Source organism: Felis catus, chromosome B2 (genome assembly GCF_018350175.1).
Source record: "Felis catus isolate Fca126 chromosome B2, F.catus_Fca126_mat1.0, whole genome shotgun sequence".
Taxonomy (NCBI): domain Eukaryota; kingdom Metazoa; phylum Chordata; class Mammalia; order Carnivora; family Felidae; genus Felis; species Felis catus.
In genome coordinates, this window is record NC_058372.1 from 83,396,991 (window position 1) to 83,415,320 (window position 18,330).

Consider the following 18,330-nt stretch of genomic DNA (forward strand, 5'->3'; position numbering starts at 1 on the left):
ATGATCAATGATTTCAATTGATTACTTAAAAAATATAAAAATTAAATATAAATTAAATTAAATTACATATAAAAATTAAAAATTATATATACTTTTGAGATTTGAAATCATCTGGATTCTGCATCTTTTAATTGATGTTAGTGATTTTTTTTTAAGTTAGAGTTTTCTGCTTGGGAGTCTGTGTCCTCTAAAATCTAAGAATTGTGCACAGTAATAGATGCCATACTAGATAATGAAAATCAATAGCTGTGGTCTGCTTTAAGGAGTGTAGTGATTACTGACTGGCCTCATCCCCATGCTAGCCAGGAGCATGAGTCAAACATAAGATAATCAGGCATGCTTCTTTTATACTCGTGTTTCTTTTCTTGCGATTAAGTACCTTTTGAAAATAATGCAGAAATTTCACTTTCACTGAAATGACTCTCCTATTTCAAAATGGACAAACTTAGAGGAAAAACATTCAGGAAGAAAATGAAAGTAATATTTAAAAATTAAGGTTTTTTAGGAGGCAAGGGGTAATACAAGGAGAAATTCTCCTAAAAGTTTATTTGTAACATTTATTGGGTGCTAACACATTATTTAAATTAAATTTAAACTCTCCTTACTATTTTTAGAGAAATACGGTTTCAGTAAAACCTAATAGTCTATCCTAATAATGGCGACAGTACTCTCCAAACCTTACTACCTAACATTATTATACGTATTTAACTTTCAAGTTCTTTACAATTGTCAAAGGAGTCCCAATAAATTTTTAAAAATTCTGAATATGACAGAGCTATATGTTTACACAGCTACATGTTTATATATGTTTATACATAAAGCTGAAGTATAGGACTACATAGCTATAAAAACATAGATTGTACCCATTTTTGACTATGTCTGTATAAATGAGGCTCTTTCAGTGTGAGAGCAATCAGACTTCATGTCTTAACAAAAATAACAACAAAAGAACTTTGTACCTTTATTTTGGTAACATTCAAACATCTACCAAATTTTACAAGAGTCTCTCTCCTGCCAAACCATGCATTCCAGTTTTTCTTAAGAGGCTGAATGAAAACAAACTACAAATAAACAGCCATTCAACCCAATTGATGCACTTAAATGGATCTCTGGGAATCATTTTGCCTAAAATATTTACATTACTCAGCTGTTTGTGGAGCCTTAATTGCAATTTTCCTTTTTTAATTTTTAATTTTATAATTTTATGGTTTGCTGAGAGTAATTTAAAGTAAAACGAGTTGAGAGTATCCTCTTTATTTTCTCTTTGCAGTGTTCATTTGGCATTTACTCTCTTCTCTGCCGGCTGACTAGGTGAGAGGGTTGCTGTTCTTGCCTTTGGGATCTTTTCCACTTGTGCATAGTCCAGGGCTTAGACTTCTCTATGCAGTATCCTCATGACCAGGAGACCCTGAGTATGGAGGAAAGATAAGAAACAGAACTTGCTGGTCAAAATAGGGATTGGAACCATTGAGACTTTTTTTAAAAAACATCATTAATTTTGAGAGGGAGAGAGAGCACGTGTGCATGAGCAGGGGAGGGGCAGACAGAGGGAGACAGAATCCCAAGCAGGCTCCCCACACTTAGCACTGAGCCCAGCTTGAACGCAGGAACCATGAGATCATGACCTGAGCCAAAATCAAGAGTCGGATATTTAACTGGCTGAGCCACCCAGGTGCCCCAGGAATTTTTTTTTAAGAAGTTATAAAAGATAAGGAACTATGTTTACCTGAAAAGTCTTAAAATTGGAAATAAAGTGAAATTTAATGGATCAGGATGCTAAAGAAATACTCGTCCATAGGTATTTAGTGGGTTAAATATCACCTAGGTTATTGGAAATCTACTGATTTGAATATATAAATACCAAAGTTTAAGTTATTACCCAAAGAATTAAGTTCTACTTATACGCCAGTGAATTTCACAAGAGTGCTTTATAATGTGCAATTATAGAGGACAAAAGAAATCTATTACTGGATAAATTATAGTGACTACATATCAACATGATAAAGAAACAGAACAAAGTCTATTAATTAGTAATAAAGGAGAGAATGTGATATATAAAACTATACTAGTTAGCTAGCTTAGTAACATACTTCCAATCTATAACCTTATCCTTCATCAGCCAAACTTAATAAACTTATCTCTACATTTCTACAAAAGAAACTTTAACTTAACATGTGAAAGCCTTTAGTTCTTATCTTCTTCCTTTTTTGGGGGGTGAGGGAAGTAGATAGAGAGAATAGGTGTGCTTACATAGTGCTAGCCAGCTCTAAACACCAACAGGCACCTTATATAAACAGGCACTTTATATAAAATATATAAAATATTATTATTCATACATGTTGTTGATTAATTGTCATTCTTACATTTCTTACATATAAGCTTAAATAAAATTTTCTAATTAAGCTTATTACAGTTTCTTCTTGTTGTCTATCATTAAGAGACTTTAGTGACTTTCTCGGGGTTTTCAGAGTCTCAGGTAGAGTGCAATAGCTATCAACTTACTAGCCTTCTCACATGTGACATATTTTGGTTTCTTTTTTTTATGCACAGCCCCTTTTCTTTTAGGTGGCCAAAAAGCTGAAATAGAACATTTGATCTTTGGGGGTAAACTTACCTCTCAACTTGGAATTTCTGCCACCGAGATCTCCAGTGAGATGGTTCCACACAAATTAATCTCCCTGACCTCTTTCCTTAGAATTATATTCCACTAGTCATGAATCTCAGTGGGGACTGTTTCAGCAGAAAGATTAAAAACACATAAATGAAAGAAATGGTTAAAGGTGCAGTTAGCTTTGTGTCTAAAGCATCAAATAATTTTTTAAAGTCAAATTATCTTCCAATTTTTTTTGCAATTCATTTGTCTCGCCACAAATTTATTGTGCTATAATCAGGTTGTTGAATAGCCAAAAATCAAAGCTGCAGATAAGTTACATTCTGTAGGTTATTTGCTGACAATTAAAACATACAACCAACTTTCAGCTATATTAAGACTCAAGAAGATAATGAGTGTCATTATTAAAAGTGTTTCCAAGTTAGAATATTTAATACTGCCCATAACCGCATTGCTGACTTTATTTCTATTATAAATGCACACTCAACATGTTTTCAATAAGTTAGCATTTGGGGTTTTCTGGGCACATAGCATTGTACTTACCACACTACCTCTGCAGCCAACCTCATATTTGAAATATCAATCTCTCTCATAAGAGTGGCTTTATTCCTGCTGTTGAGGTCTTCATTTTTTATTTATCCGTTTTAATAAGCTCATGAATAGTTCGACTTGGACTTTGCTTAATATCTCTCTAACCTGGCTTTGGACTGCCTTCTCTTATGCACTAATGGAATAACCATCTCCCCCCACCCCCGCCCCATCCTTGTGTTTAAACAATGAAAACCATAGGAAAGCTTGAAAGTTGAAAGATAAAAATTTTGAAAGGCCTAGGAAGAATCATACATTTGCAGACATGTGAATTATACATTCACAAACATACAAGGCTCCAGTCAATAGTGGAGTGATAAGTGAACTACTTATCATATGAGAATTTTGCTTTAAGAACTCAAAACTTAATGGAAAAAAGATCAATTATTTGGATTTCCCTTCCCGGCACATTTAGACATGCATCTCTCTTGCCCTGACATTTCCAAAGTCTTAAAGACAGGATGATGTGTCATGTTCTCATTGCCTTCTCTGATCTCTCTTGAGGTTACATGTGGATCCCATCCAAGATTCATAACTGTACATGTGTTCATTTAACAGTGCAGCAAGTTTGTGGTCAATGGATCTACACATGTATCTGAAACGATCAGTAAGTCTGGAGAGGCTACTATGTAATTACAGAAAATGTCTTCCTACAAGTCACCTATGCCTCTCATGTTCCAACGATGTTGACTATAATAATATTAAGATTGTTTGAAAATAAATGCAATGGGAAAATCAAAACTTTCTATTCACGTGGTCTCCTTTAACCTTTACTTAAACTATTAAGATGGGAAATGCAGTCTTATTAACAAAACTGTCTTCTAAACAGAACATTCTGCTAAGGGACTATATTATCAGGAAACAGTCCAGCTTTATTTCAGCCTCAGGATATTACCTTCAGATATTCTGAGAAATAAGTTAAAATTTAAAAATTATCATAAGAGATTTATAAATAAGAATATCAGTGGGACCATCTGGAGAAATTTGGGCACAAAGGATCAAAAACAAAAAAAGCTGTCGATCATCTCCTCCCAGATGAGTTTAAATTCCCCCCACCCCCAAAACACAGAGAGTTTCATATGACAAATAAAAAGCAGAATCAGACCTAGCAATACAGAAAACAAACTGACACTTGTCAGAAAGAAAGAGGGAGGAAGATGGGCAAAATGGGTGAAGGGGAGTGGGAAATACAGGCTTCCAGTTATGGAATGAATAAGGCACAGGAATAAAAGACACAGGGTAGGGAATATAGTTGATGATACTGTAATAATGTTGCGTGGTGACAGATGGTAACTACACTTGCGGCAAACATAGCATAACATATAGAGAAGTTGAATCACTATGTTGCAAACCTAAACTAATGTAACATTGTGTGTCAACTATACTCAAATCACAAAATTAAAAAAAAAGGGGGGCAGTTTTTTTTTGTAAGTTTTTGTTTTATTTTAATTAGTATTTATTCTTTTTTTTAATTTTTACTGTTTATTATTTTGAGAGAGAGTGTGTGTGTATAGCGGGGAAGGGGCAGAGAGAGGGAGACACAGAATCTGAAACAGGCTCCAGGCTCTGAGCTGTCAGCACAGAGCCTGATGTGGGGCTCGAACCCATGGACTGCAGACCACAGGATCAGGACCTGAGCTGAAGTCAGATGCTTAACTGACTGAGCCACCCAGGCGCCCCTTAATTAGTACTTATTCTAATATGAACTTCAGTAAATTCGTCTATAGAGTTCTCTTATTGAACATAGTCTCACTGAGTAAACAGGATAATTGATTAATTTATTTTCAACCAAGACTTCTTTAGCTTCCTTTAGCTGTAGATTGTACTTTTATCACAATTTTTTTGCAAACAGGCAATATAAAATAATTTTTAATTAATTTATAAAGAATGAATAAGAAGCTAACATCTGTATCTTTTGGAATATAGGTGTTTTTTGGTCAAAATAAACACTGTTCAATGCCGTGTTCCTTCTATATTACTGGGTGTTTTTATATACTCTAATGATTTTTGTTGCTATCTTTAATGTTAACCATAGTTTATCTCTAGTTTTGACTATATCTCTGGATTAAGAACTCATCTATATCCAACTTCCTCCTGGATGTCCTAACTTATCCAATCCTGGATGTGTCATCTTCCCACACCTAAACTAGCTCCTGCCCCATTAGAGCTATAATCCACAAATTAGACACTTATAACTCAATTGTGATTACTTGCCCTTTTTATTTTGTATATAACAAATTAATCTTTATATTATGTGGGATTATCACTTGCTTGTGTCTGGCCAATTATTAAAACTTGTGTTTATAATTGTTATAATTGATGGGGCGCCTTGGTGGCACAGTTGGTTAAGTGTCTGACTTCAGCTCAGGTCAAGATCTCACAGTTCTTGAGTTCCAGCCCCACCTGGGGCTCTCTGCTGTCAACACAGAGCTCTCCTCAGATCCTCTGTCCCCCTGTCTCTCTGCCCCTCCCCCGCTTGCACGTGCACTGTGCATACTGTCTCTCTCTCTCTCTCTCTCTCAGAAGTAAACGTATACAAAATTAAAATTGTTATTATTGTTATTTTGTGTAGTTCTTGTTATTCAAGTAATTCCATGTTTCTATGCCTCGCTGGAGATAATTCCCCTAAATGAAATGCTGTGTCAATTCTCTTCAACTGATTGTTAAGGAATGCAGGGTTGAAACCAAAGCTAATTCAAACTCAGTCACTAATGTACTGTGTGTCTCTTGAAATTTTGTTCATTCTGTTTTAGCCTGGTGGCCACATCTGTTAAGTGGGTAGTTTTAAAAAGGAAATAGATATATACTTCATGGGGTTTTTTTTAAGGATCAAATTAGATAGTACACACGGGATATTCAGAAAACTAATCAACATACAGTAAGCAATTAGAAAGTTTATTTTATTAATATTATTGGCCCCAGTTAAGTACTATCTCCACCATGGGTCCTTCCATGGATCCTCAGTATCCATTACACTGCTCCTTTTATCCTACAGGCTCCCATATGATCTTATGTTCATTTCTTATATCTCTTACAGTATATTAGACTCTCCTCTTCACAGGGCACTGTACTATAAATACCTCTGGAGCAATGATTCTTTCCTAGTCATCTATGCGTACATTCAGCATAACTCCTAGTACAAAATGAGCATTTGATAAATTTTTGTTGAACGTAATTGCATAACCACAAAGTAATCAAGAGATTTTGGGCAATCTTATTAATAATCAAAAAATGAATAAATGAATGAATGAATGAGCAAATGAACATTTATTAAATATTTCTTGTGACAGGCACTGTGTTAGATATATATCAAAGGAAATATAGTAATCTTGTGACATAATGATTATCATCTCCAATTTACAAGTGAGATCATTGAGATTCGAAGAGTTTATATGGCCACATCATGTTGCCAGTAAGAGTTATAAATCAAATTGCAATTTTCAGCTCCAAATTGAAATATCATTTTATGAAAAATATAGAGTTATATATTAAAATCAAATTATTGGTAAAATTGGTAATTTCTGCTTTACTTTGGATCAGGATTTTTTATCCTAAGTCTGAGGATAGCCTTTGAAAGGTCCATAAATCTTCTATGAGCCCATGTACAATTGTGTGTATGTGCAATTTGCTGGGAATAGCATCCATGGCTTTTATCATACTCTCAAAATAATTTATGACCTGAAAAGTGTTATGAAGCAATGTTCTAGATGATAGTTTTTCATTACTCAAAATATTTGATTAAACAGTACGCTTTATTTTTTACTATTATTTATTCGCCATCATCAGCTTGTATGTATAACTAGTGTTCAATTATAAAAGCATATGAGTAATATGCCTAATTTTGCACTTCATAAATACAAAAAAACTAATTAATTTGACACCAATTTTTGAGAGGGATATTCAGTCATAATGTTTCTTGACCTACTAAACAATTGTAACTTTCACAGTAAATGCCTATTCCACTAAATAAGCCAACTAATTTTTAACAATCACTATTCACATAAAAATATGTGTTACATACCATACTATTTATTAAGACATGCCCCAAAGAAATTTATTTGACAATGCTGTTAGTTATTATTTACTATATACTTTGGTAAAGATTGTCATCTGATTCAAAAAAATATTTTAATGAAGAAGGCTTACCTAGCTGGCCTCCAAATTCCCTTCCAATATGGTAACCCTTTAACTTCTTGATTCATGTGAATAATTCAGACTTTTTATTTTTTAAAAAACCCTATAACTTAAATAAATCACCAATGTGCTCCTAACAAAATCTAAGAAAAATAATACCATATGCTTTTTCAATGAAATGAGCCCATCCTTGGCTGAGACTCCATATGTTCATTTATTTGTCCATCATCTAGCCTTAACTGATTCCTTTACACATCTCTTCCCTTTTGCACGTTTGAGACATCAGCAATGTTCAGTGATACCTCTTTTCAAATATTCCCCTGCCTTAGAGGGTTCACTGTCATAGGTAGTGTGTGTTGGGGTCCCATGCATTTCCAACTTCCTTTTACCTTGTCGTCCCATTATAGGTGCTAAACAGCTTAAAAACCAAATTTCCAGACTTCCTTGCACATTAGGGACTGGGAAACTATCCAATTCCCCCAAGACGAGGAACCCACACAGAAGACCTGGAAGCAGATGGAAGCCTGGTGAGCATCTGTAGCTCAAAAGTGCACTGAGCCTCCTGGTGAGAAGGTGATGGAGCCATTTGGTTCTTCTGGGGTGGCTGCAATGTAGTGTTTTGGCCTCCACTTTCAGAATCATAGGTGACAAGTGGCAGGTTGTGAAGGCAGTGGTACACCCTCGAACGTCTCTGCTTAATGTGCCCATCTTAGCTTGCACCTGGATGTAAATTACCTCACTACTTCCTTACTGAGAAAATCGCACTGTGAAAATAATTGTCAGCTTAACTAAATAGTGTGCCTAGCAACACAGTTCATTTGCAATCTGGTGCAAGCCCCTTTTCTCATCCCAGACTAGTAACAGTATGTGGATCAGCAGCAGGTACTGACTATACCTTAAGTAGCAATACCTAGGTTGTTAGACAATTTCCCGAGTTGTTTTTTCTTCTGTGTAGCTTTGAGCTATAATAATGTCTTAACCCGATTCATTGAGTCTTCTAAAGACTCTGTGAACTACATAGCCCTTATTTCCCTTATATTAGCTACAGTGAAGTTTGTTTTCTCCAACTAATATGGTTCTCACGTAAGAATTTGTCCCTGAAAATATTATGCAGTGATCAGGGAGACATCTGACTTTACGTCAGATTTATTTGTAATACAGGCTTCAGCCTGCATTTTGCTTGCACGTTCTAGGTCTTGGCTTCCTTTAACAAATCCTACATTTCCTACTATGGTTACCTCAACTTAATATTTCTTTTCTTACTGCAAATAACTCTTTGAAGAATACTGAGTTCTCAAATTTCCATTGTGATTTTTTACTTTTAGTCTATCCTATCTTGCCTCACTCTATACACGTTTTCTAAAACTTGGTAGTGGCAATTGTTTAATAATTATATTATACGTAAAATAACAATAGGTAGCACTTGTTAAGTATTACATTCATATGACACTATTCACATCTAAAGAATATATAACATGTGTCTAAAAGAATAACAAATTATATACCTTCAAAGTGAGCTAGGGGAACATAAAAGCCTAGAAAAGGTCAGATGCTCTTAAATTAGCTAACCAAAGACAAATTGGGATTTCCCTGAAGTCATTTTGCAAGCAAATTCACTAAACAGTTTTCTCTTTCCTACTGTGAGCAGTAAAAGCCTGTGACTTCCCAGGGCTTTATCCAACTTACAGAATTTTACATTCTGACTTTTTCAATAAAATATATCTGAAGTTGTTATTATTGGAAACACTCTCCCATGGTTACAGGTCACTCTTTCTCTGATGGAACTCCACTGGGATTCATGAGGACTTTCTAGAAAAGTCTACCTTCGAGTTATTTTATTAAGGATGTAGGTGCAAATTGGATATCAAAAGTCATTGACCTGCAGTAACAAAGTCCAGAACATTTTGGTTATAAAAAGAGAATTGAGGGGCACCTGGGTGGCTCAGTCAGTTAAGCATCCAACTCTTGATTTCAGCTCAGGTCATGATCTCACAGTTGTGACATCGAGCCCCACATTGGGCTCTGTGCTGGGCACGGAGTCTGCTTCAGATTCTCTCTCCCTCTCCCTCTGTCTCTCCCCCACTTGTGCGCATGTGTGCATGCATGCATTCTTTATCTCTCTAAAAAATTGTTTAAAAAAGAGAGAATTGATCACATTACAAAAATGTTAACTAGGAACGAAAACTAAAAGGACAATTATGAGTGAAAAGGAGTCTAAATGTCATACAAGACGCTGAACTAGTCATAGCCTTTCTATAAAAACTAAGCCTAAAAGAACTTCCCTCCTCCCTCAAAAGCGATTATAAAGTTTTATAAAATTTAAAATATATTTTAATTTTAAAGAAAACATAGTATTGTTGAAAACGCAAATAATTTAGATTTGAATACAATAAAAAGTAACATCTCCTCGCCACTTCTCTTCCACTCCCCCAACAAGTAGGCACATCTCTTTTTAGCCATTTCCTACTGTGAGAATACAGAATACCAAATATGCCATGTACTCCCCTACATATCTCAGCCTCCTTATAGTTAGGCAAGTCCATTTCAGTAATTATGTCTATAAAATTTGAGTAGAAATGATACGTGTCCCTTCTAAGCAAAGACAGTGTTCAAAGCCCTGTATAGTTCTCAAGTTCCCTTATTCTCCTACTGGGTCAACCAGCAAACTTCTGTCCAGGCAGTAGAGCAGATGACTGAAGGGGTCAGGATCACTGAGTCACTGGAGAGGACAGTTACCCTGGTAATACAGTCTGCCACACTCGCAATGAACCTGTGCCAGTAAACCATCAAATTCTTGCTCTAAATCACTGACATTTAAAGATTGTACCTTACCACAGAAAAATCCTTCTGACCCTGGCTAATGCACCCATGCAAATAAACATACATTTAGAGATAAGTAAGAGTATGTGGAAATGCTTTCACTTTGATTTATTCAAAATTGATTTGATAGTATAAATACTAATTTAGAACTTGTTTTCACAAACACAGTATCTTTTGGTCATCCCAAGGAAAATTGATATTAACCAAGCATGTAATAAGCAACCAACACTCAGAACAAATATTTACTTCAATAATGGATGAATACTTACAACTAACCTATACAATCTATTCAATCAAATGATGACCTGTGATAATGTTGATAATCAAGGACTATTTTATAGTTTCTATAGTAAATTATACTGAAATAAGTATGGTAACTCACAATACACTTCAAGTTTATTTGAAAGATCTGTTTTCCGCATTTAAGGTCACCATTAAAATGTCATTCTTCCGAGCATACTTGCTTTGTGTAGAAAAAGTTTCCAGCCAAAATATTTTTTTTTTTGGTTTATGCCAGGTGCTAGTTAGGGTGAGTTTTGTTCCCAAATCATCTCACATATACAGGTATGCAAAAGTGACAGAGGGTAAAAATGAGAAGATATTAGGACTTAGAGGCCCAAACATCACACACACACACACACACACACACACACCCCTTGCCTGTCCCCAAATTTAAAAATCCAATCATATGCATTGAGATTGTTCTCACTGGTTCCTATTTCAGTGAATACAATCACAACTGAAGAACACCAATGACTATTTCTATTCCCAAATCTTGGGCTGTAAATGTGAATGGATTTTGTTGAATTCTGTGGGGATGCTTGATAGGTTTATCTGCAAGTCACTGTTGGCTCTATAGTTAACTGGGCTAGGCCAGTAACTTGTTTCTCTTTCCACACAAGTGACTCTTTTAAAGCAAAAGTCAGAAGCAAAATTCACAAGGTCACCGGATCAACCAGTTTGGTACAGTGGCAGCCTTGATACCTGCCATTCAAGTAATTTCAACAAACATTAGTGTAATTGCTAGCACGGGCTTGACCTTGAAAAAGAGGTAGCTGGAGGATTATCTGGTGTATTGCTCAATAAACTCTGCATTGTCAAGCCACCCAGACTTTAAAAGCAGCAGGATGTTACAGTGTGGTTTTCATATCCTGTTTTTAGGGTGATCAAACATGCCACAGAAGGGGCTCGGAGAGTCTTGTTTCTTTGCTACATTATACCCCAAGTATGATTACTCTATTCCAGTGACTATATTTTAGAGCTCTCATCTGTTCCGGAAGTTTGGAATGGGCTACAGTCCTGCCAACACAAAACGTTTACTTTCTCTACATTCATACAAAAGAAATTGTGGCCAACTTACCACACTTTCTAAAAACTTCCTAAATAGGAAAATCCTATTCAAAGAAATAAAGGACTAAGCCACATAAAAACAAACTTTCTCGCTTGTGGAGAGGAAGAGTGAATGAGGACCTAAAGAGTCAACCAAGTAGATTTATTCAAACAAAGTGACTTTTTCACTGCAGTCACCTGAGGCAATTCACAAGTTCCAGCAGGAACTATCAATTAACTTCACTGACAGCAACTTCAGTCTATTTCCCATTTAAGACTTAGGCCCTTTTGTTAGAAGAAAAAGCACACTTCCTCCATGGCTTTGTAATCACTTAAGACTACAAAGTTCTATAAAGCAAATTTACAAAGAGAACCATGAACAATAACATGACATTGTACTTTATTTACTTTCATATGCCCAGTATAGAATTTGCTTGCCATTTTTTATAATGCAATTAGTTGCCACAATTACTGTGTAAAAAGGGGTCAGAGCTGGTTTCAAGCAGAAGTGAATAAACCTTCACTATTTGAATGATCACTCAGGTTCCAGCTACATTGCCAACACCTGAGAGCTTGTTAGTTATGCAGAATATCTGGCCCGGCCTGGCCCAGACCTAATAAATGAAAATTTGCATTATAACAAGATCACCAGGTTGTTTACAAGTCATGTTAACATTGGAGAAACACTAGATGAAACAACTTCAAGGTGGTTTCTCCATAAGGGACCTGCTTTTGTGTTTATTGGTTCCGTGACTTAAGTTCTCATAGAAGACTACTCTGAAGTGCATTCATTAACTCAAGATATGGGCACTTACTGTATACCAAACTCTTCTCAATGCAAAAAACCGTTGCTTTAGCCAAGAGCTCCAATCCTTGTGTCCTTTAGCAAGTGAAGCACATAATTCCTACAGAAAATTTTGGTGCATCATCCTTGCTAATTCTTTGGTGAGGCAGCATAATTTAAACAAATACTGGGGCTTTGCATCCAATAATTACATATTGATGGCTACATATTACATTAAACCTTTGTTCTTTACCTATTCAGAATGGGTGAAATGGTGGTATTACCTAAATGGTCATTAATAAATGAGTATTTTACCTACTTAGTATTAGTATTACTTAGAATAATCTTTTTCTCTGGTTATGTATTTCCAGGGTAATCCCTGGAAAAGAAGCATAAAAACATGTAATCAGTCACAGAGCACTTAATAAGAAAATAATTACAAAATTACATTTCATAGAGAAAAGTATTAGTTCTAGGGCAAAACACGTAGTTGCATAAACTGTGAGTTATCTGTCACTTTTAAACATCGGTCTTACATTTCTAAAAGGAAGTCCCATTGCTCAGTCAGACCCATAAGAGAAATTAGAACAAATCAGTGATGTTATTTACTAACTTTAACTACATGGCACACAGAATTTCTGTGGTGTCGTTAATATTTCAGTTAGTACTTTTAACTATTTAGTAATGAGCGAATTCACTCATCATTCTCAGGGTCTAACTTCAAGAAGAATAAAAATAGCATATGCCAGAAAAAAAGAGAAATTGTTGTCTATCATGTGATATATTTTATATACATGCATATTGATACATATGCATGGATATACATAGATTTATATACATACATACAGTGTGCATACAAACACAGTATCCTGAGTGAGTACATTGATGATTATGTTGGTAATAAATAGAAGACTAAAAATATTTAAAATTATGCATCCCAGATAGAGAATTAGAATATATATGAATGAGAGTTCTGGAAGAGCCTTTCTTTTCCCACATCTGCTAGGTATGCCCATGGATGTTTCCTTTATTCCCATTATTTGATCCTCAAGATTCCCACTTTGTTTCTTTTTTTTTATTTTTTTTATTTTTTTTTTTTTTTTTTGACAGAGAGAGAAACAGAGCATGAGCAGGGGAGGGGCAGATAGAGAGGGAGACACAGAATCTGAAGCAGGCTCCAGGCTCTGAACTGACAGCACAGAGCCCGATGTGGGGCTCGAACTCACAGACCGTGAGATCATGACCTGAGCTGAAGTCGGACGCTCAACCGACTGAGCCACCCAGGTACTCCCCTACTTTGTTTCAAATCCTCTACCAAGTTTACGATTTCAGCAACCGTGCATTGAGCATCTACTACAAATCCAGGAGGAACTCTCTAAACACTGATGGATCAAGGCTTTGTCACATAATTAGCTAGGTGCTCGCCTAGACTCAGCTATCAAATATGTTCGCACAAATGGGAGAACAGTGGTCTGAAAATCATGGTTGAATCTGGTGGCAGTATATTTGTAATACGCAAATATGGGTTTGGTGGTGAGAAGAAAAACATTTCCACAAATTTAAGAAAAGATGGATTGTTCTGTAGCCGCGGTAACAAGGAGCCACTAACTAAGCATCTACAGAGGATGTCATGAACGTTTGTCAATGCCCGTACTCGACCCTTCCCCCAAATCCTATGAGATCAGTCCTCTGCTCTGCCTAGAGAGGCCATGCCTGACCAGAACAGCTCTCCCACAATTAGTGAAGCCTTGTGCTTTTTATCGTAGTTATTGGGCAATGGTGTCATCATCTTTTCACAATGCGTAGCATACCTAGTAAGAAGAGAAAGGCACCCTGACCGCCCAGTTTCTCCATAGCAGAGGGTCCCATAATGCTCTCTGATTGAATGATGGAATCCCCTCAAAGTGTGTTATCAGCAATGTGGAGCATCTCCTGGGAGCTTGTTAGAAATGCAAATTCTTCAGTCATTCTCAGACTTGTTGGACTGGGAATCTCTTTAAAAAGCTCTGGTAAAGTTTAAGAAGCACTGAAATGAGGTACAGAGCCTACATATTATTGATCCAAAATTCAAATCCCTGAAATACCACCTCCTAAATATTTGACCTTGGGTAATTTACTCAACAGTTCTGTGCTTTGGCTTCCTAAATAATTAGTAGAAAGTACAGTACTTCTAAGGTTATTGTGAACAGTAAAGGACATAATGATTTTAAAGTGTTTAACCTGGCATGTCGCAAGTGCTATATAATCTCTAGCTATTTTGTTATATGTATTATTATTAGTTACTAAATCCATTCATGTGTAACTTCAAAAATTCACTCTAACTATATTCAAGTATATGCAAATTATTTACAAGGAAAGTAGCATTTTGTATAGCTACTTACTCTGATAATCAGCTGCAGCTTAATTTAGAGAATCATGTAAACAAATGCTAATAACAAAAGCCAAAAAGTAAACTATCTTGACCTGAGATTACCATCCATCATGCGTGATGCAGACCAGTGCTTCTCAAATTAGCCATGGTAAAAATCAGTTTTTATTCCTTTTTTTTTTTCCCTCCAGTCTATCTTAGACTGGTCTAACTAGGCAGCTTGAACTACAAGTGACTCACACAGACAGAAGTTAAACAAAATAGGAACCGGTCTATACCTTCTTCAATGAGATGAGTCCGCTGATTTCTGTGTTTGTATGTCATGAGCAATGCCAAACTGTCATGAAACTTTATAAATTCTCACTCTCAATTTTTGTGACTATTTCACCAGCGATTAGGAATCTACAGTTTATAGATCACAATTCGAATAGCACTAAAATAGACAACAAAGATAGCTGAGCTCCGACAGCAAATGTTTTCTTCTTTTTCCATATTGTTAACTAACACATACGTGCATGTAGAGAGTTTTCATTCAAAATTATGTAAAAATGAATAAATTTTTAAAGTTGATAACGTTATACTCTTCCTCACATGAGTAGTTCACAATTAAAATGAATTCTTTCTCAAACTCTGAACATAAGTATACCACCGTAGTATGGAGTACTTGGTTTAGGAAATTAAAATAATTTCAGGACACTTGCAATCGAAAGCAACAATGTGTGAATGTGTGATACACAGTGTGAATATCTGAGGACTGAACAATAGTTATTTTTATTAAACTAAAAGCAGATTCTACTATCTTCATGTTTTAGCCACCCACAGCTTTGACAATTCATTTTTTTTATTTAAAAAATTTTAAACGTTTTTTTTTATTTAAAAAGTCAGTAAGGGGGCGCCTGGGTGGCTCAGTCTGTTGAGCATCCAACTTCAGCTCAGTCATGATCTCGCAGTTTGTGAGTTCGAGCCCCACGTTGGGCTCTGTGATGACAGCTCAGAACCCGGAGCCTGCTTCAGATTCTGAGTTTTTCTCTCTCTCTCTCTGCCTTGCCCCTGCTCACACTCTGTCTCTCTCTGTCTCTCAATAATAAATAAACCTAAAAAAAAAGTCAGTCAGAGAAAAACAGATACCATATGTTTTCACTCATATGTGGATCTTGAGAAACTTAACAGAAGACCATGGGAGAGGGGAAGGGGGGAAAAAAGGTTACAGAGAGGGAGGGAGGCAAACTGTAAGGGACTCTTGGATGCTGGCAGCAAACTGAGGATTGACAGGGGTGCAGGAGAGGAGAAAGTGAGTGAAGGGCATTGAGGAGGGCACCTGTTGGGATGAGCACTGGGTGTTGTATGGAAACCAATTTGACAATAAATTATATAAAAAAATAAATAAATAAAATTTTTAATCTTTATTTTTGAGGGAGAGAGAGAGACAGAGTGCGAGCAGGGAATGAACAGAGAGAGAAGGAGACACAGAATCCGAAGAAGGCTCCAGGCTCTAAGCTGTCAGCACAGAGCCCGATGCAGGGCTCAAACTCATGAGCCGTGAGATCATGACTTGAGCTGAAGTCAGATGCTTAACCGACTGAGCCACCAAGGCACCCCTACAATTCATTTTTGAAGTATTCATTGTGTGTGTGTGTGCGTGTACTTCAAAAATTTTTGCAAGTTTTTTTTTAGATATAATTGACATATAATATCATGTAAGATTAAGGTGTACAATGTGATGATTTGAGAGATATATACTGTGAGCTGATGACCACAGTTAGGTTGGGTAACACTTCTATTACCTCACATAATTCTCCTTGTGTGTGTGTGGTGAGAATATTTAAGATCTCCTCTCAGCAACCTTTAAGGATTTGATACAGTATTGTTAAATAGTTACCATTTATCTTACAACTGGAAGTTTATATTCTTTGACTAATGTCTCTCCTTTTCCCCCAACATCTGGTTCCTGGTAATCACCATCCTACTCTGTTTCTATGACTTTGGGTTTTTTAGATTTCATATAAAAGTGAGATCATACAGTATTTCTCTTTTCCTGTCGGACTTGTTTCACTTAGCATCATGCCCTCAAATTCTATCCATATTGTCATGAATGGCAGGATTTCCTTCTTTTTGAAGTGTTCATTATTTCAGAAGATTTTTTTTAATTTGTCATTTAAATGTGTCTTGAAAATTCTAATGTATAAATGGTAAAGTCAGTTTCAAATGAGAAAGTATCCAATTTATTTATAATGTAAAATAATAATTATAATTATCAATTATAACTTAACTATAAGCCATAATAAAAAGTATGTTGTATTTTATTGATATTTATTATTAAGGATGTTGTCATGTTATAAATTAATATGTTGATATAATAAATACTTTTATTAAATAATGGCTTGAGTTTATAATTTAAAATGACAGATCAAATTCTGTCTATCCTTTGAGGCTAGCGATTCTGGCAACATGGCCATTACTTACTTGGCAAAGGATGATAAGACGAGTGTGATTAGTGGCCTCAGTACCTTTCCACAGCAATATAGATATTCAGAATTCTTTGAGCAGTCGCTGGAATTTTATGCCAACCACTGTAGGTATCATTCCTTACTATAAGCCCATTGCTGAGTGTTCACCACTTTCCAACATTTTAGACCAACAACATCTATAAAACTTAGACCTCTAGGGGTGCCTGGGTGGCTCAGTCTGTTAAGCATCTGATTCTTAATTTTGGCTTGGGTCATCATCTCACGGTTATGATCTCACAATAGTGAGACTAGGCTCTGCACTTGATGTGGAGCCCGCTTAAGATAGCCAAGTTATGGAAAGAGCCCAAATGTCCATCTACCGATGAATGGATAAAGAAGATGTGGTATATATATATATATATATATATATATATATATATATATATAGTATACACACACACACACACACACAATGGAATACTACTCTGCAATGAAAAAAAGAATGAAATCTTGCCATTTGTAACCATGTGGATGGAAATAGAGGGTATTATGCTAAGCGAAATAAGTCAGAGAAAGACATATCATATGATTTCATTCATATGTGGAATTTGAGAAACTCAACAGATGAACATAGGGGAAGGGAAAGAAAAATAAGATAAAAACAGAAAGGGAGGCAAACCGTAAGAGACTCTTAAATTCAGAGAACAAACTGAGGGTTGTTGGAGGGGAGATGGGTGGGGGATGGGCTAAATGGGTGATGGGCATTAAGAGGGGCACTTTTCTAGATGAACACTGAGTGTCATATGAAGAGATGAATCACTGGGTTTTACTTCTGAAGCCAAGACTACACCTGAATTAAAACAAGCAAACAAACAAACAAAAAAAACAGATTCTCTCCATCTCTCTCTGACCCTCATATGTGCTGTCTCTCTTTCTCTCCCTCAAAAAACAAACAAACAAACAAACAAACAAACAAACACACTTAGACCTCTAAATTCATTCATTTAAAAATATTGGGTATCTTTATTTTTTTCCTCTGCTGCTCCATATACTCTTGTTTTAAGGTATATATTCCTGGACATAATCATCTCAGTATGAATAGAGAGCCCAATTGAAAAATACTTCCTTTATTTAAAATAAAATCATGAAAGGACAGATAGTAACATTGAGCTCTCGTGAAATCACAAATATTACTCTGTAATACTGTGTTCTTAAGAGTTCACTGGGCCTATTCACCAGCATATATTCT

At 35.8% G+C, this 18,330-nt stretch overlaps 1 long non-coding RNA gene across 1 annotated transcript; it reads right to left on the minus strand.

Annotated features, from left to right (window-relative positions):
* Positions 1-937: 937 nt before the first annotated feature.
* LOC102901648 lies at positions 938-17,315 on the minus strand. Its single transcript, XR_440323.5, has 3 exons — positions 17,098-17,315; positions 2,615-2,730; positions 938-1,408 (listed from the first exon to the last, which is right to left on the minus strand). It is a non-coding gene; the product is annotated as an uncharacterized LOC102901648 (long non-coding RNA).
* Positions 17,316-18,330: the final 1,015 nt, after the last annotated feature.